Consider the following 17,493-nt stretch of genomic DNA (forward strand, 5'->3'; position numbering starts at 1 on the left):
TTTAGATTTTTTTAACACTTTTTTGCTTACTACATGATTCCATATGTGTTATTTCATAGTGTTGATGTGTTCACTATTATTAGAATAGTAAAATAAATAGTAAAAATAAAGAAAACCCTTGAATGAGTAGGTGTTCTAAAACTTTTGACCGGTAGTGTACTTCTCAAATGTTTTTGGCCATCACCTTCCCAGAACCTCATATCTTTCAATAGCCAGGGATAGGGATCCATTGAAAAAGAGATGACTATCTCAATGGGTCTCACCTGGTTAAATAACCTAAATGATTAACCGTCTGACCTTCACCTTGGTCCATTTCTAAACAGGAAGTCATGTTATGTATTGCTATCACCGGAGACATACTCTCATTGAGTCAGACAACATTCAACTCTTCCTCTCTGCCTTGTGGCATTACTCCATGTGACCAACACCTTATAGGGGTTATGTTTTGACATTTTGCTCCAACCTGTTGCTATGGTCTTTTGTTTTCTTACTCCATTCTTTGATTAGGCTTAAACGTCTCATGGGAACTATTCCTATCTATATCACAATATCCAACCAGAGAACATATGTGACAAAAGTTAATCAAATGTTATTTGCCACCTGCTTCGTAAACAGTGAAATGCTTACTTACGGGCCCTTTTCCAACAATGCAGGGTTAAAGATAAAACATGATAAAAGACATAGTTACAAGAGGAATAATAAATATACAGTGAATAAAAAATAACAATATGAGTAAAAAATAACATGGCTCTATACAGGGAGTACCTGTACCGAGTCGATGTGCAGGAGTACGAGGTAATTGAGGTAGCTATGTACTGTACTGTACATATAGGTAAGGGTAAAGTAAATAGGCAACAGGATAGATATTAGACTGAGCTGTAGTATGTGGGGCATTAGCAGCCGTGTACTGTATGTGGTGAGTGTGAAAGTGTGTGTGTATGAGTGTATGTGGGGCTTGAGTATGCGTGTTTGCGCAGGTTATGTGTGGGTCTATGTTTGTGTGTGTGTTGCGGTGTCAGTGTCAGTATGTGTGTGGGTAGAGTTAAGTGTATATGATTAGTCAGTGTAATATTTTTTTTTCAAAAAATAAATTGGTGCTTTTTACCCCTTTTTCTACACAATTAGTAGTTAAAGTCTTGTCCCATCGCTGCAACTCCCGTATGGACTCGGGAGAGGCGAAGGTCAAGAGCCATGTGTCCTCCGAAACACGACCCTGACGAGCCTTACTGCTCGCTTAACCCGGAAGCCAACTGCACCATTGTGTCGGAGAAAACACACAGCCACAAGGAGTCGCTAAAGCACGATGGGACAAGGACATCCCGGCCGGCCAAACCCACCCCTAACCCAGACGACGCTGGGTGGTCTCCCATTCACGTCCGACTGCGACACAGCCCGGGATCGAACCCTGATCTCTAGTGATGCCTCTAGCACATCAATGCTGTGCCTTAGACCGCTGCGCCATTTGGGAGGCCTTGATTAGGTATGTAGAGGTCTTATGGCTTGGAGGTAGAAACCATTCAAGGTCCTGTTGGTTCCAGACTTGCTGCACTTGTAACGCTTGCAGTGCGGTAGCAGAGAGAACAGTCTGTGGCTTGGGTGTCTGGAATCTTTGACAATTTTTTGTGCCTTCCTCTGACACCGCCTGGTATAGAAGTCCTGGATGGCAGGGAGCTCAGCCCTAGTGATGTACTGGGCTGTACTCACCGCCCTATGTAGCACCTTGCGGTCGGGTGCCTTGCAGTTGCCATACCAAGTGTTGATGCAGCCAGTCAAGATGCTCTCAATGGTGCAGCTGTAGAACTTTTTGAGGATTCGAGGGCCCATGCCAAATCTTTTCAGCCTCCTGAGGGGTAAGAGTCCCTTGTGCACTCGTCACAACTGTGTGTGTGTGTGGACCATGTTATTTCCTTAGTGATGTGGACACAGAGGAACTTGCTCTCGACCCACTCCACTACAGCCCCATCGTTGTGGGTGGGGGAGTGTTCGACCCGCCATTTCCTGAAGTCCACCATCAGCTCTTTTGTCTTGCTGACGTTGAGGGAGAGGGTTGATGAAAGCTGCGAACGAGGACTAAATTGACACTAGAGAGGTGCTAGGAGAATGGATTCAACCGGCACCAATTCTTGTTAAAGGGCCCTGGGCCTTTGTCAAAACTGTATGCTGCACCCCCTCCCACCCTTCTCTCTCTATCTCTCTCTCTTTCTCTCTCCCCACCGTTCCCCCCTTTTCCCAATCACAACAAACTGACACCCTGCTCGGGAATAACAACAAAGTCGATTCCTCAGGGGAACACTCGCCTTTTTACCATCCATCTTGTAAAGAACACATCATCTTCAGCTGTTCTCCCCCAAGAGACTTTTCCTCCCCGAGATGTGAGATCCCCTCCAGGGTATTGTGGCTTTGCTGTACACCCTTCTGTCTTCTTAAATCAAGGTGTCCCAGTCTCCATGGTCCCATCTAATCTCCTGTGCCTACATCTCTTTGCCAAATAGCAATGCAGGCTGCTTTTTATTAATTTCCTTTACCGTTTTTTTTTTGTAAGCATATGTGACTTTGAGCCTTAGTACAGGTACACTTTTAGAAAAAAAGATGCTATCTAGAACCTGAAAGGGTTCTTCGGCTGTCTCCATAGGGGAACCCTTTGAAAATGTTTTTGGTTCCAGGTAGAACCCTTTTGGGTTCCATGTAGAACCCTTTCCCCAGAGGGTTCTACACAGAACCCAAAATAGTTCCATCTGGTACCTGAAAGGGTTCTCCTATTGGGACAGCCAAATATCCCTTTTGGAACCATTTTTTCTAAGAGTACGTGTTGCAGAATGCACGCCATTCACGTCCGCCACCAATTATCATGCAATTGCAATTTAGAAGACAAAAATATATATATTTATTTGTATGTATTGTCAGCTGAGATGTACAGTTGGAAGTTTACATACACTTATGTTGAAGTCATTAAAACTAGTTTTTCAACAACGTCACAAATTTCTTCTTAACAAACTATAGTTTTGGCAAGTTGGTTAGGACATCTACTTTGTGCATGACACCAGAAATATTTACAACAATTGTTTACAGATTATTTAACTTTCAAGTGGGTCAGAAGTTTACATACACTAAATTGACAGTGCCTTTAAACAGCTGGGAAAATTCCAGAAAATGATGTCATGGCTTTAGAAGCTTCTGACCTCCACAAGTCTGGTTCATCCTTGGGAGCAATTTCCAAATGTCTGAAGGTACCATGTTCATCTGTAAAAACAATAGTACGCAAGTATAAACACCATGGGACCACGCAGCCGTCATACCGCTCAGGAAGGAGACAAGTTCTGTCTCCTAGAGATGAACGCACTTTAGTGCAAAAAGTACAAATCAATCCCAGACCAACAGCAAAGGACCTTGTGAAGATGTTGGAGGAAACGGGTACAAAAGTATCTATATCCACAGTAAAACGAGTCCTATATCGACATAACCTGAAAGGCCGCTCAGCAAGGAAGAAGCCACTGCTCCAAACCCGGCTTAAAAAAGCCAGACTACGGTTTGCTACTGCACATGGGGATAAAGATCATACTTTTTGGAGAAATGTCCTCTGGTCTGATGAAACAAAAATAGAACTGTTTGGCGAAATTGGAGGAGGAAAATGGGGAGGCTTGCAAGCCGAAGAACACCATCCCGACCGTGAAGCACAGGGGTGGCAGCGTCATGTTGTGGGGGTGCTTTGCTGCAGGAGGGACTGGTGCACTACACAAAATAGATGAGGTAGGATAATTATGTAGATATATTTAAGCAACATCTCAAGACATCAGTCAGGAAGTTAAAGCTTGGTCGCAAATGGGTCTTCCAAATGGACAATGACCCCAAGCATACTTCCAAAGTTGTGGGAAAATGGCTTAAAACCTTTTGTGACTAGGGGGCAGTAGTTTCATTTTTGGGAAAAAAACGTTCCCGTAGTAAACATGATATTTTGTTAGGACAAGATGCTAGAATATGCATATAATTGACAGCTTAGGATAGAAAACACTCTAAAGTTTCCAAAACTGTAAAAATATTGTCTGTGAGTATAACAGAACTGATGTTGCAGGCGAAAGCCTGAGAAAAATCTCATCCGGAAGTGCCTCATGTTTTGAAAGCGCTGCGTTCCAATGTGTCCCTATTGAGCAGTGAATGGGCTATCAACCAGATTACTCTTTCTCCGTATTCCCGAAGGTGTCTACAGCATTGTGACGTAGTTTTACGCATTTATGTTGAAGAATACCCGTACGCGGCTACATTGCGCAAGTGGTCACCTGATGCTCCCAGAGAGATTCTCGCGTAAAAGAGGTAGAGGTAGCCATTACTCCAATCGGTCCTACTGAAAAACTAATTGTCCCGATGGATATATTATCGAATAGATATTTGAAAAACACCTTAAGGATTGATTATAAACAACGTTTGCCATGTTTCTGTCGATATTATGGAGCTAATTGGCTATATATTTTGCCGTTTTCATGACTGCAATTTCCAGGTGATTTCTCAACCAAACTTGAAGAACAAACAGAGCTATTTCGCCTACAAAAATAATATTTTTGGAAAAAAGGAACATTTGTTATCTAACTGGGAGTGTCGTGAGTGAAAACATCCGAAGCTCATCAAAGATAAACGATTTAATTTGATTGCTTTTCTGATTTCCGTGACCAAGTTACCTGCTGCTACCTGGACAAAATGCTATGCTAGACTATCGATAAACTTACACAAATGCTTGTCTAGCATTGGCTGTAAAGCATATTTTGAAAATCTGAGATGACAGGGTGATTAACAAAAGGCTAAGCTGTATCTCAATATATTTCAATTGTGATTTTCATGAATAGGGATATTTTCTAGGAATATTTATGCCAGTTGCATTATGCTAATTAGTGTCAGTCGATGATTATGCTCCCTCATGCGGGATGGGGAGTCACTAGAGGTTTAAGGCCAACAAAGTCAAGGTATTGGAGTGGCTATCACAAAGTTTTGACCTCAATCCTATAGAGAATTTGTGGGCAGAACTGAAAAAGCGTGTGAGAGGAGGCCTACAAACCTGACCCAGTTACACCAGCTTTGTCAGTAGGAATGGGTCAAAATTCACCCAACTTATTGTGGGAAGCTTGTGGAAGGCCACCCAAACGTTTGACCAAATTAAACAATTTAACAGCAATGCTACCAAATACTAATTGAGTGTATGTAAACTTCTGACCCACGGAATGTGATGAAAGAAATAAAAGCTGAAATAAATCATTCTCTCTACTATTATTCTGACATTTCACATTCTTAAAATATAGTGGTGATCCTTACTGACCTAAGACAGGGAATGTTTACTAGGATTACATCTCAGGAATTGTGAAAACTGAGTTTAAATGTATTTGGCTAAGGTATGTAAACTTCCGACTTTAACTGTATCAATTTGTCATTGTCTGTATGTTATACATCCCCAATTCTGTTCTCTATTCAAATATATGTGGATTTAGCCAAGGATAGGGAGGCACAGATACATATTACCCCTTCCTCCTCTTGTGCATCTCTACTAGATATTACCAGCCAACTGTTGCAGAAGAGCTGATAAGAGGCAACTTGACTAATGGTATTGTTTCTGTTTGGCAGGAGTGAAAGGACCCCTATTTTCCACCTGAATCGAGTAGTCTGCAGCTAAACAGCATTATTCACTAACACATCGACCGGCAAAGTAGTAATCGTCCAAGTGACTTATCTCGAGAGAGCGAATGAAAAAAGAGAGAGACAAAACATAAACTACAATCAAGAAGACTAACATACTGATAATCCTGGGAGGAAATCACAGATAAACTTGCAATTTCCGCCGAGGTACTCCCCCAGTCCTTTTCTGTGGCTCCCTAAAAATAGCAGCTAGGCCACTATCGGAAAGATCAGGCTGTGTCTATGGCTGGGGGAGTGTGTGTGTGTGTGTGTGTGTTTTTCATGTGTGTGTGTGCATGCACACGTGTTTGTGTGTATGATGCTTGTGCGTGCCTGTGTGTATGCATTTGTGTGTAGCGGCGGTAAAGCACAGCACAGAAGCCCTGGATGAGTCAGCAAAAAGAGCACACTGTTCTCTCCCAGTCTAAATGATGTACGACATGGTCGTCCGTGGGTGGGCTGGAAGGCAGGGGAGCGAATTCCATTACACCTTGGTAAAGAAAGAGAGGAAAGGGAGAGAAAGGAGAAATCAAAATGTGAGAAAGAGGAGGAGAGGGTGAAATAAGCAACAGGTCCGGGCTCTGCGTGGGCGAGACACACACCCCCACGCATGCAAGCGCAAACAAACACACACACGCCTCTCAACATGTAGCTCATGCTTTTGGGCAGTGGTCTCTGTAGCATGCCATTTTTTTTTGTCCCAGCGTGGAGGTGATTACAGTTCGAAACACACAAGCCCTGTTGCAACTCTGTGTAAAGAGGTTGACACGTCCTGACACTCAGTGTGGGCATGCATCCCAAATGGCACCCTATTCCCTACATAGTGCTTTACTTTTGAACATAGCCCTATGGACCATGGTCAAAGTAGTGCAATATGTAGGGGAAAGGGTGCCATTGTGGATGGACATACTGTGCAAAGAAGTTGACAAGTTTCCCCCTAGTTTCCTTTTCAATTTGTGTCTAGCCATTTCCCCTTGGTTGTTTGTGTAGGCTATGATATGTCCTCCAGACTATTTGTTGTGTTGTTGGGTTTAGTTATCAACCAGAAATGTTCCTTTCTTTGTCACGTCAATAGCCAGCAAATGGTCATATGTGACCGTCTGACTCAAATCGGTCTTATGTAGCAAAATTTGAAATGGTGTTTTTTACATTGGATAAAAGTACAGACTCAAAGCTACAAAGTGGTACATCATACACTACAGTTGAGGGAAAATGGGAAAGTAATTTTGCTTTGAAAGTTGATACACTTTTCAGAAAATGACCTTTGAATGTTTTGGTACTACTATTGGAGAGCCCTAATTTGTCTACACCCATTCAGCATCATTCATACCCTCTTAAGCTTTAGCCCCACCCATCTCTTTAAGGGTTGATCCGAATGTACTAACAGCAGTCAAGCACCCAAGCTAACTTGCCAGCTACTTCCAGACATCTAAGTGAGAGAGAACAGCTCACTGAACATTACTCGCCCTAGCAGAGCTGGTTAGGCTGGTATGTTATCCAGAGCGTTAGCTTTGAACCAACCAGGTTCAATGTTAGCTAGCTAACAGGCAAATGGCTCTGAGATACAAATAATAAGGTCATACACGTAAAGTTAGCTAGTGAGCCAGCCAGCTATCGTTAGCTAGCTAGGTAAATGATAATGTATAATCACAACTCATGGCTCTTTCTGTCAAAATTAGAAACGTGTAATATGTGAAACCTTTATTTAAAGGTTAAATACATAATATTTTAACCTTTATTTAACTATGCAAGTCAGTTAAGAACAAATTCCTATTTACAATGACGGCCTACACCGGCCAAACCCGGACGACGCTGGACCAATTATGTGCCGCCCTTTGGGACTCCCAATCAGGGCCTGTTGTGATACAGGGTATATGTAGTGACGCCTCTAGCACTGAGATGCAGTGCCTTAGACTGCTGCGCATCTCAGTAGCTAGCTAGACTATCTTACCCGTGTACATCATTCATGGTTGGACGTGTCTCCTGTCGGATGCCATGGTTCCCCTTAGTTTGAAGATGTAATCCGGAGACTAGTGTTTTCTCCATCTCATTAGCTATCATACTCGAATTCCACTGATTTTCAAAATTCAGCCCTCCAGAAAGAGGAGAGCAACACTTATGAAGTTTTAATACACAATAAATTAAAGAAAAGCAGCGTAAGACAGGATTACCTAGACACACTGACCAGCTCAAATAGACAGAAGCGTGCTATTGTCATGTACTGTCATGTTGTCTTGTCTCTGTCCTTTCCCTTCACCCTGTCTCCCTCTGCTGGTCGTGTTAGGTTACCTTTTCTCCCCCGCTTTCCCCCAGCTGTCCCTTGTCTCCTCTAACTACCCATTCACCCCGTTCCCCACCTGTTCCCTTTTTTCCCTCTGATTAGGTCCCTATATCTCTCTCTGTTTCTGCTCCTGTCCTTGTCGGATTCTTGTTTGTTTGTGTCATTCATGCCTGAACCAGACTGTCGTCATGTTTGCTGTAACCTTGTCCTGTCCTGTCGGAATCTGCCGGTCCATCTGAGCCTACCTATGTTTGGTAATTAAAGAAGCTCTGTTTAAGTTGATTCGCTTTTGGGTCCTCATTCACGCACCGTAACAGAAGAATCCGACCAAGAATGGACCCAGCGACTTCGGATCCTCTCCACTCAGCCGTCGAGATCCAGGGAGCGATGCTAGGCAGACACAAGCAGGAATTGTCTGCTGCTCGACATGCCGTTGAGACCCTGGCCACCCAAGTCTCCAACCTCACAGAACAGGTTCACCATCTCCGCCTCGATCCACCGGCCACTTCCAGGGCTTTCGAATCTCCGGAGCCCAGAATCAATAACCCGCCGTGTTACTCTGGGGAGCCCACTGAATGCCGCTCGTTCCTCACCCAGTGTGATATTGTGTTTTCTCTCCAGCCCAACACTTACTCCAGGAGCACTGCTCGTGTCGCCTACGTCATATCTCTCCTTATTGGACGGGCTCGTGAGTGGGGCACGGCAATCTGGGAGGCAAGGGCTGAGTGTACTAACCAGTATCCAGACTTTAAGGAGGAGATGATACGGGTTTTTGATCGATCTGTTTTTGGGGAGGAGGCTTCCAGGGCCCTGTCTTCCCTATGTCAAGGCAATCGATCCATAACAGACTACTCTATTGAGTTTCGCACTCTTGCTGTCTCCAGTGGCTGGAACGAGCCGGCCTTGCTCGCTCGTCTTCTGGAGGGTTTCCGCGCAGAGGTAAAGGATGAGATTCTCTCCCGGGAGGTTCCTTCCAGCGTGGATTCCTTGATTGAACTCGCTATTCGCATTGAGCGACGGGTTGATCTTCGTCACCGAGCTCGTGGAAAGGAGCTTGCGCTCTCCGTCGCCTCCCTCTCCGCATCACTACCATCTTCCTCTGCCGGCTCGGGTGCTGAGCCCATGCAGCTGGGAGGTATCCGCATCTCGACTGAGGAGAGGGAACGGAGAATCACCAACCGCCTCTGTCTCTATTGCGGTTCCGCTGGTCATTTTGTCACTTCATGTCCAGCAAAAGGCCAGAGCTCGTCAGTAAGCGGAGGGCTACTGGTGAGCGCTACTACTCCTGTCTCTCCTTCAAGATCCTGCACTACCTTGTCGGTCCATCTACGCTGGACCGGTTCGTCAGCTTCCTGCAGTGCCTTAATAGACTCTGGGGCGGAGGGCTGTTTTATGGACGAGACCTGGGCTCGGGAACATGACATTCCTCTCAGACAGTTAAAGGAGCCCACGGCCTTGTTCGCCCTGGATGGTAGTCCTCTCCCCAGGATTCAGCGTGAGACGCTACCTTTAACCCTCACTGTTTCTGGTAATCATAGTGAAACCATTTCTTTTTTAATTTTTCGTTCACCTTTTACACCTGTTGTTTTGGGCCATCCCTGGCTAGTTTGTCATAATCCTTCCATTAATTGGTCTAGTAATTCTATCCTCTCCTGGAACGTCTCTTGTCATGTGAAATGTTTGATGTCTGCTATCCCTCCTGTTTCCTCTGTCTCTTCTTCACAGGAGGAGCCTGGTGATTTGACAGGGGTGCCGGAGGAATATCACGATCTGCGCACGGTGTTCAGTCGGTCCAGGGCCACCTCTCTTCCTCCACACCGGTCGTATGATTGTAGTATTGATCTCCTTCCGGGAACCACCCCCCCCCGGGGTAGACTATACTCTCTGTCGGCTCCCGAACGTAAGGCTCTCGAAGATTATTTGTCTGTAGCTCTTGACGCCGGTACCATAGTCCCCTCCTCCTCTCCCGCCGGAGCGGGGTTTTTTTTTGTCAAGAAGAAGGACGGGTCTCTGCGCCCCTGCATAGATTATCGAGGGCTGAATGACATAACAGTGAAGAATCGTTATCCGCTTCCTCTTATGTCTTCAGCCTTCGAGATCCTGCAGGGAGCCAGGTTTTTCACTAAGTTGGACCTTCGTAACGCTTACCATCTCGTGCGCATCAGGGAGGGGGACGAGTGGAAGACGGCGTTTAACACTCCGTTAGGGCACTTTGAATACCGGGTTCTTCCTTTCGGCCTCGCTAACGCTCCAGCTGTCTTTCAGGCATTAGTCAATGATGTCCTGAGAGACATGCTGAACATCTTTGTTTTCGTTTACCTTGACGATATCCTGATTTTTTCACCGTCACTCCAGATTCATGTTCAGCACGTTCGACGTGTCCTCCAGCGCCTTTTAGAGAATTGTCTTTTTGTGAAGGCTGAGAAGTGCACTTTTCATGCCTCCTCCGTCACATTTCTCGGTTCTGTTATTTCCGCTGAAGGCATTAAGATGGATCCCGCTAAGGTCCAAGCTGTCATTGATTGGCCCGTCCCTAAGTCACGCGTCGAGCTGCAGCGCTTTCTCGGCTTCGCGAACTTCTATCGTCGTTTCATCCGTAATTTCGGTCAGGTGGCAGCTCCTCTCACAGCCCTTACTTCTGTCAAGACGTGCTTTAAGTGGTCCGTTTCCGCCCAGGGAGCTTTTGATCTCCTCAAGAATCGTTTTACATCCGCTCCTATCCTTGTTACACCTGACGTCTCTAGACAGTTCGTTGTCGAGGTTGACGCGTCAGAGGTGGGAGTGGGAGCCATCCTTTCTCAGCGCTCCCTCTCTGACGACAAGGTCCACCCATGCGCGTATTTTTCTCATCGCCTGTCGCCGTCGGAACGTAACTATGATGTGGGTAACCGCGAACTGCTCGCCATCCGGTTAGCCCTAGGCGAATGGCGACAGTGGTTGGAGGGGGCGACCGTTCCTTTTGTCGTTTGGACTGACCATAGGAACCTTGAGTACATCCGTTCTGCCAAACGACTTAATGCGCGTCAGGCGCGTTGGGCGCTGTTTTTCGCTCGTTTCGAGTTCGTGATTTCTTATCGTCCGGGCTCTAAGAACACCAAGCCTGATGCTTTGTCTCGTCTCTTCAGTTCTTCAGTAGCCTCCACTGACCCCGAGGGGATTCTCCCTGAGGGGCGTGTTGTCGGGTTGACTGTCTGGGGAATTGAGAGGCAGGTAAAGCAAGCACTCACTCAAACTCCGTCGCCGCGCGCTTGTCCTAGGAACCTTCTTTTCGTTCCCGTTCCTACTCGTCTGGCCGTTCTTCAGTGGGCTCACTCTGCCAAGTTAGCCGGCCACCCTGGCGTTCGGGGTACGCTTGCTTCCATTCGCCAGCGTTTCTGGTGGCCCACCCGGGAGCATGACACGCGTCGTTTCGTGGCTGCTTGTTCGGTCTGCGCGCAGACTAAGTCCGGTAACTCTCCTCCTGCCGGCCGTCTCAGGCCGCTTCCTATTCCCTCTCGACCGTGGTCTCACATCGCCTTAGATTTTGTCACCGGACTGCCTTCGTCAGCGGGGAAGACTGTTATTCTTACGGTTGTCGATAGGTTCTCTAAGGCGGCTCATTTCATTCCCCTTGCTAAGCTTCCTTCTGCTAAAGAGACGGCACAAATCATCATCGAGAATGTTTTCAGAATTCATGGCCTTCCGTCAGACGTCGTTTCGGACAGAGGTCCGCAATTCACGTCTCAATTTTGGAGGGAGTTTTGCCGTTTGATTGGGGCTTCCGTCAGTCTCTCTTCCGGCTTTCACCCCCAGTCTAACGGTCAAGCAGAACGGGCCAATCAGACTATTGGTCGCATCTTACGCAGTCTTTCTTTTCGCAACCCTGCGTCTTGGTCAGAACAGCTCCCCTGGGCAGAATACGCCCACAACTCGCTTCCTTCGTCTGCGACCGGGCTATCTCCTTTTCAGAGTAGCCTCGGGTACCAGCCTCCGTTGTTCTCATCTCAGTTCGCCGAGTCCAGCGTCCCCTCCGCTCAGGCTTTTGTCCAACGTTGCGAGCGCACCTGGAAGAGGGTCAGGTCTGCACTTTGCCGTTATAGGGCGCAGACTGTGAGAGCTGCTAATAAGCGTAGAACTAAGAGCCCTAGGTATTGTCGCGGTCAGAGAGTTTGGCTCTCCACTCAGAACCTTCCCCTTAAGACGGCTTCTCGCAAGTTGACCCCGCGGTTCATTGGTCCATTCCGTATCTCTCAGGTCATTAATCCTGTCGCAGTGCGACTTCTTCTTCCGCGATATCTTCGTCGCGTCCACCCGGTCTTCCATGTCTCCTGTGTTAAGCCCGTTCTTCGCGCCCCCGCTCGTCTTCCCCCCCCCCCCCCCCATCCTTGTCGAGGGCGCACCTATCTACAGGGTCCGTAAGATCTTGGACATGCGTCCTCGGGGCCGTGGTCATCAGTACCTAGTTGACTGGGAGGGGTACGGTCCTGAGGAGAGGAGTTGGGTTCCCTCTCGGGACGTGCTGGACCGTGCGCTGATTGATGATTTCCTCCGTTGCCGCCAGGTTTCCTCCTCGAGTGCGCCAGGAGGCGCTCGGTGAGTGGGGGGGTACTGTCATGTACTGTCATGTTGTCTTGTCTCTGTCCTTTCCCTTCACCCTGTCTCCCTCTGCTGGTCGTGTTAGGTTACCTTTTCTCCCCCGCTTTCCCCCAGCTGTCCCTTGTCTCCTCTAACTACCCATTCACCCCGTTCCCCACCTGTTCCCTTTTTTCCCTCTGATTAGGTCCCTATATCTCTCTCTGTTTCTGCTCCTGTCCTTGTCGGATTCTTGTTTGTTTGTGTCATTCATGCCTGAACCAGACTGTCGTCATGTTTGCTGTAACCTTGTCCTGTCCTGTCGGAATCTGCCGGTCCATCTGAGCCTACCTATGTTTGGTAATTAAAGAAGCTCTGTTTAAGTTGATTCGCTTTTGGGTCCTCATTCACGCACCGTAACAGCTATATGACAGACCAATCCAAACCTATCTTTCGGCATGTCCAGCCCACTTATTATCTCAGCCAATCATGGCTAGCAGTAAGGTTGCTGACTTTTCTTTGGCTAAACCAACTAGGCTCGTAATTTAACAATTGCATTCGTATTTACAAATGGCATACAAGTTTGTTATTAAGTTACATGAAAGTTCACATGTTCGAGAAGGCATTGTTGCCCAATATCTTATTTGGATTAAAAAAACTGCTGTTCTGTGACCCGCAACATACGTTTCCTGAAACAAGTCACATACAGTTGAAGTCTGAAGTTTACATACACCTTAGCCAAATACATTAAAACTCTGTTTTTCTCAATTCCTGACATTTAATCCTACTAAAAATGTCCTGTCTTAGGTTAGTTAGGATCACCACTTGATTTTAAGAATGTGAAATGTCTGAATATTAGTAGAGAGAATGATTGATTTCAGATTTTATGTCTTTCAGCTTTTTATTTCTTTCATAAACAAAGTACATTAATCTCTAGGAGACAGAAGAGACAGCCTTCTTGAGCGGTATGACGGCTGCGTCGTCCCATGGTGTTTAAACTTGTGTACTATTGTTTGTACAGATGAACGTGGTACCTTCAGGTGTTTGGAAATTGCTCCCAAGGATGAACCAGACTTGTGGAGGTCTACAATTTATTTTCTGAGGTCTTGGCTGATTTCCTCTGATTTTCCCATGATGTCAAGCAAAGAGGCACTGAGTTTGAAGGTAGGCCTTGAAATAGATCCACAGGTACACCTCCTATTGACTCAAATGATGCCAATCAGAAGCTTCCATAGCCATGACATAATTTTCTGGAATTTTCCAAGCTGTTTAAAGGCACAGTCAACTTGGTGTATGTAAACCTCTGACCCACTGGAGTTGTGATATAGTGAATTATAAGTGAAATAATCTGTCAGTAAACAATTGTTGGGAAAATTACTTGTGTCATGCACAAAATAGATGTCCTAACCGACTTGCCAAGACTATAGTTTGTTAAGAAGAAATGTGTGGAGTGGTTGAAAAATGAGTTTCAATGACTCCAACCTAAGTGTATGTAAACTTCCGACTTCAACTGTATGATGATCAAGAGTACTTCAGTTCCCGGAATACTTAAGATGAACATAGACATAGTCACAGTATAAAAGTTGAACCTGCAGTATCTTGAGTGCACATGAAATGATTCATGCCTGGCCAGTGTAACTCAAACATATGTATTTTGTATTTCACCTGGTCTGTTGAAGTTGAAACACCCCAGTGAAGACAACAATTGGACATATCCTAAATGGAAGGTAGCTACTGTAGGTATTTATTTCTGCGGTTGTGGTTTTAAATGGATACTTCAGGATTTTGGCAAATGGTAGTTGAAGGTAGTTTCGTGAGCCAATCCTAACTAGCATTAGCACAATTGCCTGGAAGTCTATGGGATCTACTAGCATGCCAACGTATACCTATAGACTTCCAGTCATTGCCCTAACACTAGTTAGCATTGGCTTGTGAAACTACCTCTGTCTTCCTTTAAACTGGACACAGAAACATACAAATGACATCCACAAGTTCATCTGACTCTGTGGAAGTAGATAAAGGACCTCATTGCCTTTTAAACTAGAACACAAACTGCTATACAGACTTAAACTGTCAAATGTAACTGATAAAATTAGTCCCTTTGGGAATCATGGATTCGGTATTTGGGTTCCTGAGGCTCCAACCAGTGAATGTGAATGTAGGCCAGGGCTTGTATAAGAGGCAGGGTAGTGTTAGAGGTACCTGAGCGAGAGTGTCATTAGTAATATGAACAGAGGCACTACTGTCCTGCTGTCTCACAACTCTCCTCTTTTTCTCTGTCTCAGACCCTCTTTCCTCTTCACTCTCTCTCTCTCTTTCTCTCGTTCTCTCTCTATTTTTATTCATCTCATCCCCCTCACTGTGGCTGAATTCATCCCATATTCTCTCTCTCTCTCTCTCCCTGCCTGTCTTTCTCATGCATCGTTTGACAATTAGCCTGTCACCCTGCCCCCAGGATTAGAGGCCTGAGTGGAGCCTGAACGTAGCTCACTGGCCAGGCTCTGAACGCAACTCACTGTTGCCATTCGCTTGCTTCTGCTACTACTGCCCCAAAAACATACATTTTAGTTCTGTTATGTATGCTAAGGCAGGGCACTACTGCTGACTGCTTTTTGGGGGATATTTCTTTGTTGACATTTTTTTGTTTATTTACAAATCAGAACCATCTGATGTAATGTAGCTTAGCTCATGGGCGGCGGGCTACGGGAGGCGACCTCTGTTGAACCCTGATGCGAGCGGTGAGAGAGACTGACTTCAACCTAAATCGCTTCTGTAAATATTCTGCGCCCATGAATAAATTGTGGAAATGTAAACAAAAAAAAAACGAAATTACAACAGTGTCACCCCGAACAAGGATAGCAGAGCGGTTCCACGTCGTGCAACACTGAAACGTAAGAAAGACAATACTCCTCTGATTGCAGCCAGTTTTATCCAGGCTGCCTCTAGCTCTACAGATGCTGGGCATTCCCATTCTTCCCTCCATCCCCCTCTCCTCTCTCCCACGTTAAAGAAAACGAGATTAGGCAAACTTTAATGAATGCCTGTATTACCGGAATGCATGCCATCGCCTTTTCGCGCGGCTAGCATGTTTGATCGATGCAAACAATAGAAACGCAACCATCTAGCCCCATTCTGAAGGCTCACTGTCTTTGTAATGTCCTCCCGAAGCCAATGGATTGTGCTTACCAAGCCTGCGATGCCGGAGACTCTTAATAAGATACAAGATGAACTGACATTAAAGGCAGAGAAAACAGTGATAATTATGGAGCATTATGGGCAGGATAGAGATGGATATGACTCGACACGCCATGTCTAATACCATCTGTGTTGTTGCTCTCGTTCTCGCATACACAGAGCAGTGGCCTGGAATGGGTTTCCCACTCATAGGGCTGGGTTGCCACTTCAGGGTTTCAGACAAAGCCATCAGCTCGATGTCTCTCTGTCTGTGTGCGTGTGGAAGTCGCTCCGGATAAGAGAGTCTGCTAAATGGCTAAAATGTAAATGGGAAATGTGTGTGTGCTCTGTGTCTCCCGTCAATGTGATAGCACCCTGCTGTTCTTTAGAATAGGCTTCAGTTGCTAGACTAGACATTGTGGCTAACTCGCTTTGTGGAAAATAGATGCTGTCTAGCTGCAACCTGAAACAAATTAGGCCCTCGCAAAACAGTCGAAGACAGTAGTCATTGAACTGCACTGTATTTTGTTTTCAACTACGCCCGACTGGAACTGTTTTCAACCGTAATGCGCAGTACAACCGATATGAACACACACACACACACACACACACACACACACACACACACACACACACACACACACACACACACACACACACACACACACACACACACACAGGGATTTAGGCACCTCTTTACTAATAAACGTTGCCTACCCGCCGTGGCTTCTCCCTCTTTAAAACTCCACCGCATCACAAACTGCTGCCGAATGGGATATTGAAATTGTACGGCCGTAAAACGTAATACCTTCTCCATCAAAATGGTAATTTTTGTTCTTACCTGCTGTACAGATCATAAAAAAGTATATTTTGCGGCTACTTCCAATAATAAAAGCCGGGGCCCCTGTGTCTCCTCACTGTGCTTAAAGGCCCCATAAAGCAGGCGGGGAGGGGGGTGTAAGGGTCTGGTACTAGGACCCTGAAGCTAAGCTTGAAGGTGACCTTTCCTCCACTCTCAGCCTCTGGCTTTACCACCTAGTGCTGACAGATTGCACTGAGCCATCTGCTATCACTGCCAAATGTGTTTGCTAGCTTTGTTACACTCCCTACCTGTAACTACCTCCTGCTGTTGTAGCACTCTCTGTTTCTCTCATTCTTTCTCCTTTTATTTATACATTTTTTTCTTTATTTTTTTCTTTACCATCTTTCTCCCTTTCTTTCTATCTATCTTTTTTTCTTTCATTTTTTTTCTCTCTCTCCCTGACAGAGAGTGTCATTAATAAATTGAAATGGGCTACTGCCGCCTGCTGTCGTACAAGTCCTCTCTTTCCTCCTCTTTCTTATTTGTCCAATATTCTCTCTTTTTCTGTTTTTTCTCTCTCTCTCTCTCTCTCTCTCTCTCGTTGGGAGATGGTGGCCTTAGACATGGGTCAGTCCGATATTATTATGTGTATTACTACAGTCATTATGAAGACCAGAAGGGTGTATATGACTCTGTGAACCTCAGACATAAACCTATGCTACCAGTAATATATTTCAGCAACAACCTGTTCCAAAGAAACAGCTAAGATGTATTTTTATGTAACTCATGGTTGACGGCAGAAACATAACTTAAACTGGCCTCTCTCTCCCTCTCTTTCTCTCTCTCCCTCTCTCCCTCTCTTTCTCTCTCTCCCTCTCTTTCTCTCTCTCTCTGTCTCTCTCTCATGTCTTCCTCAGATCTTCATCTGTGTCGTTTGTTTTGACATGTATTATAGTTAGCGCTGGTGGCAAAGTAATCTTGAATGTAGATTGTAGCTTTTCATGGGTGATTCTAACGTGCATTTCCATGT

General features: G+C 45.7%; 1 protein-coding gene across 2 annotated transcripts in view; it reads left to right on the plus strand.

The window, feature by feature from the left end:
- LOC110497517 (catenin alpha-2) overlaps nucleotides 1-17,493 on the plus strand; it is a 663,050-nt gene that overhangs the window by 206,966 nt on the left and 438,591 nt on the right. The window lies entirely within an intron of this gene.

Source organism: Oncorhynchus mykiss, chromosome 19, assembly GCF_013265735.2.
Source record: "Oncorhynchus mykiss isolate Arlee chromosome 19, USDA_OmykA_1.1, whole genome shotgun sequence".
NCBI classification, from domain to species: domain Eukaryota; kingdom Metazoa; phylum Chordata; class Actinopteri; order Salmoniformes; family Salmonidae; genus Oncorhynchus; species Oncorhynchus mykiss.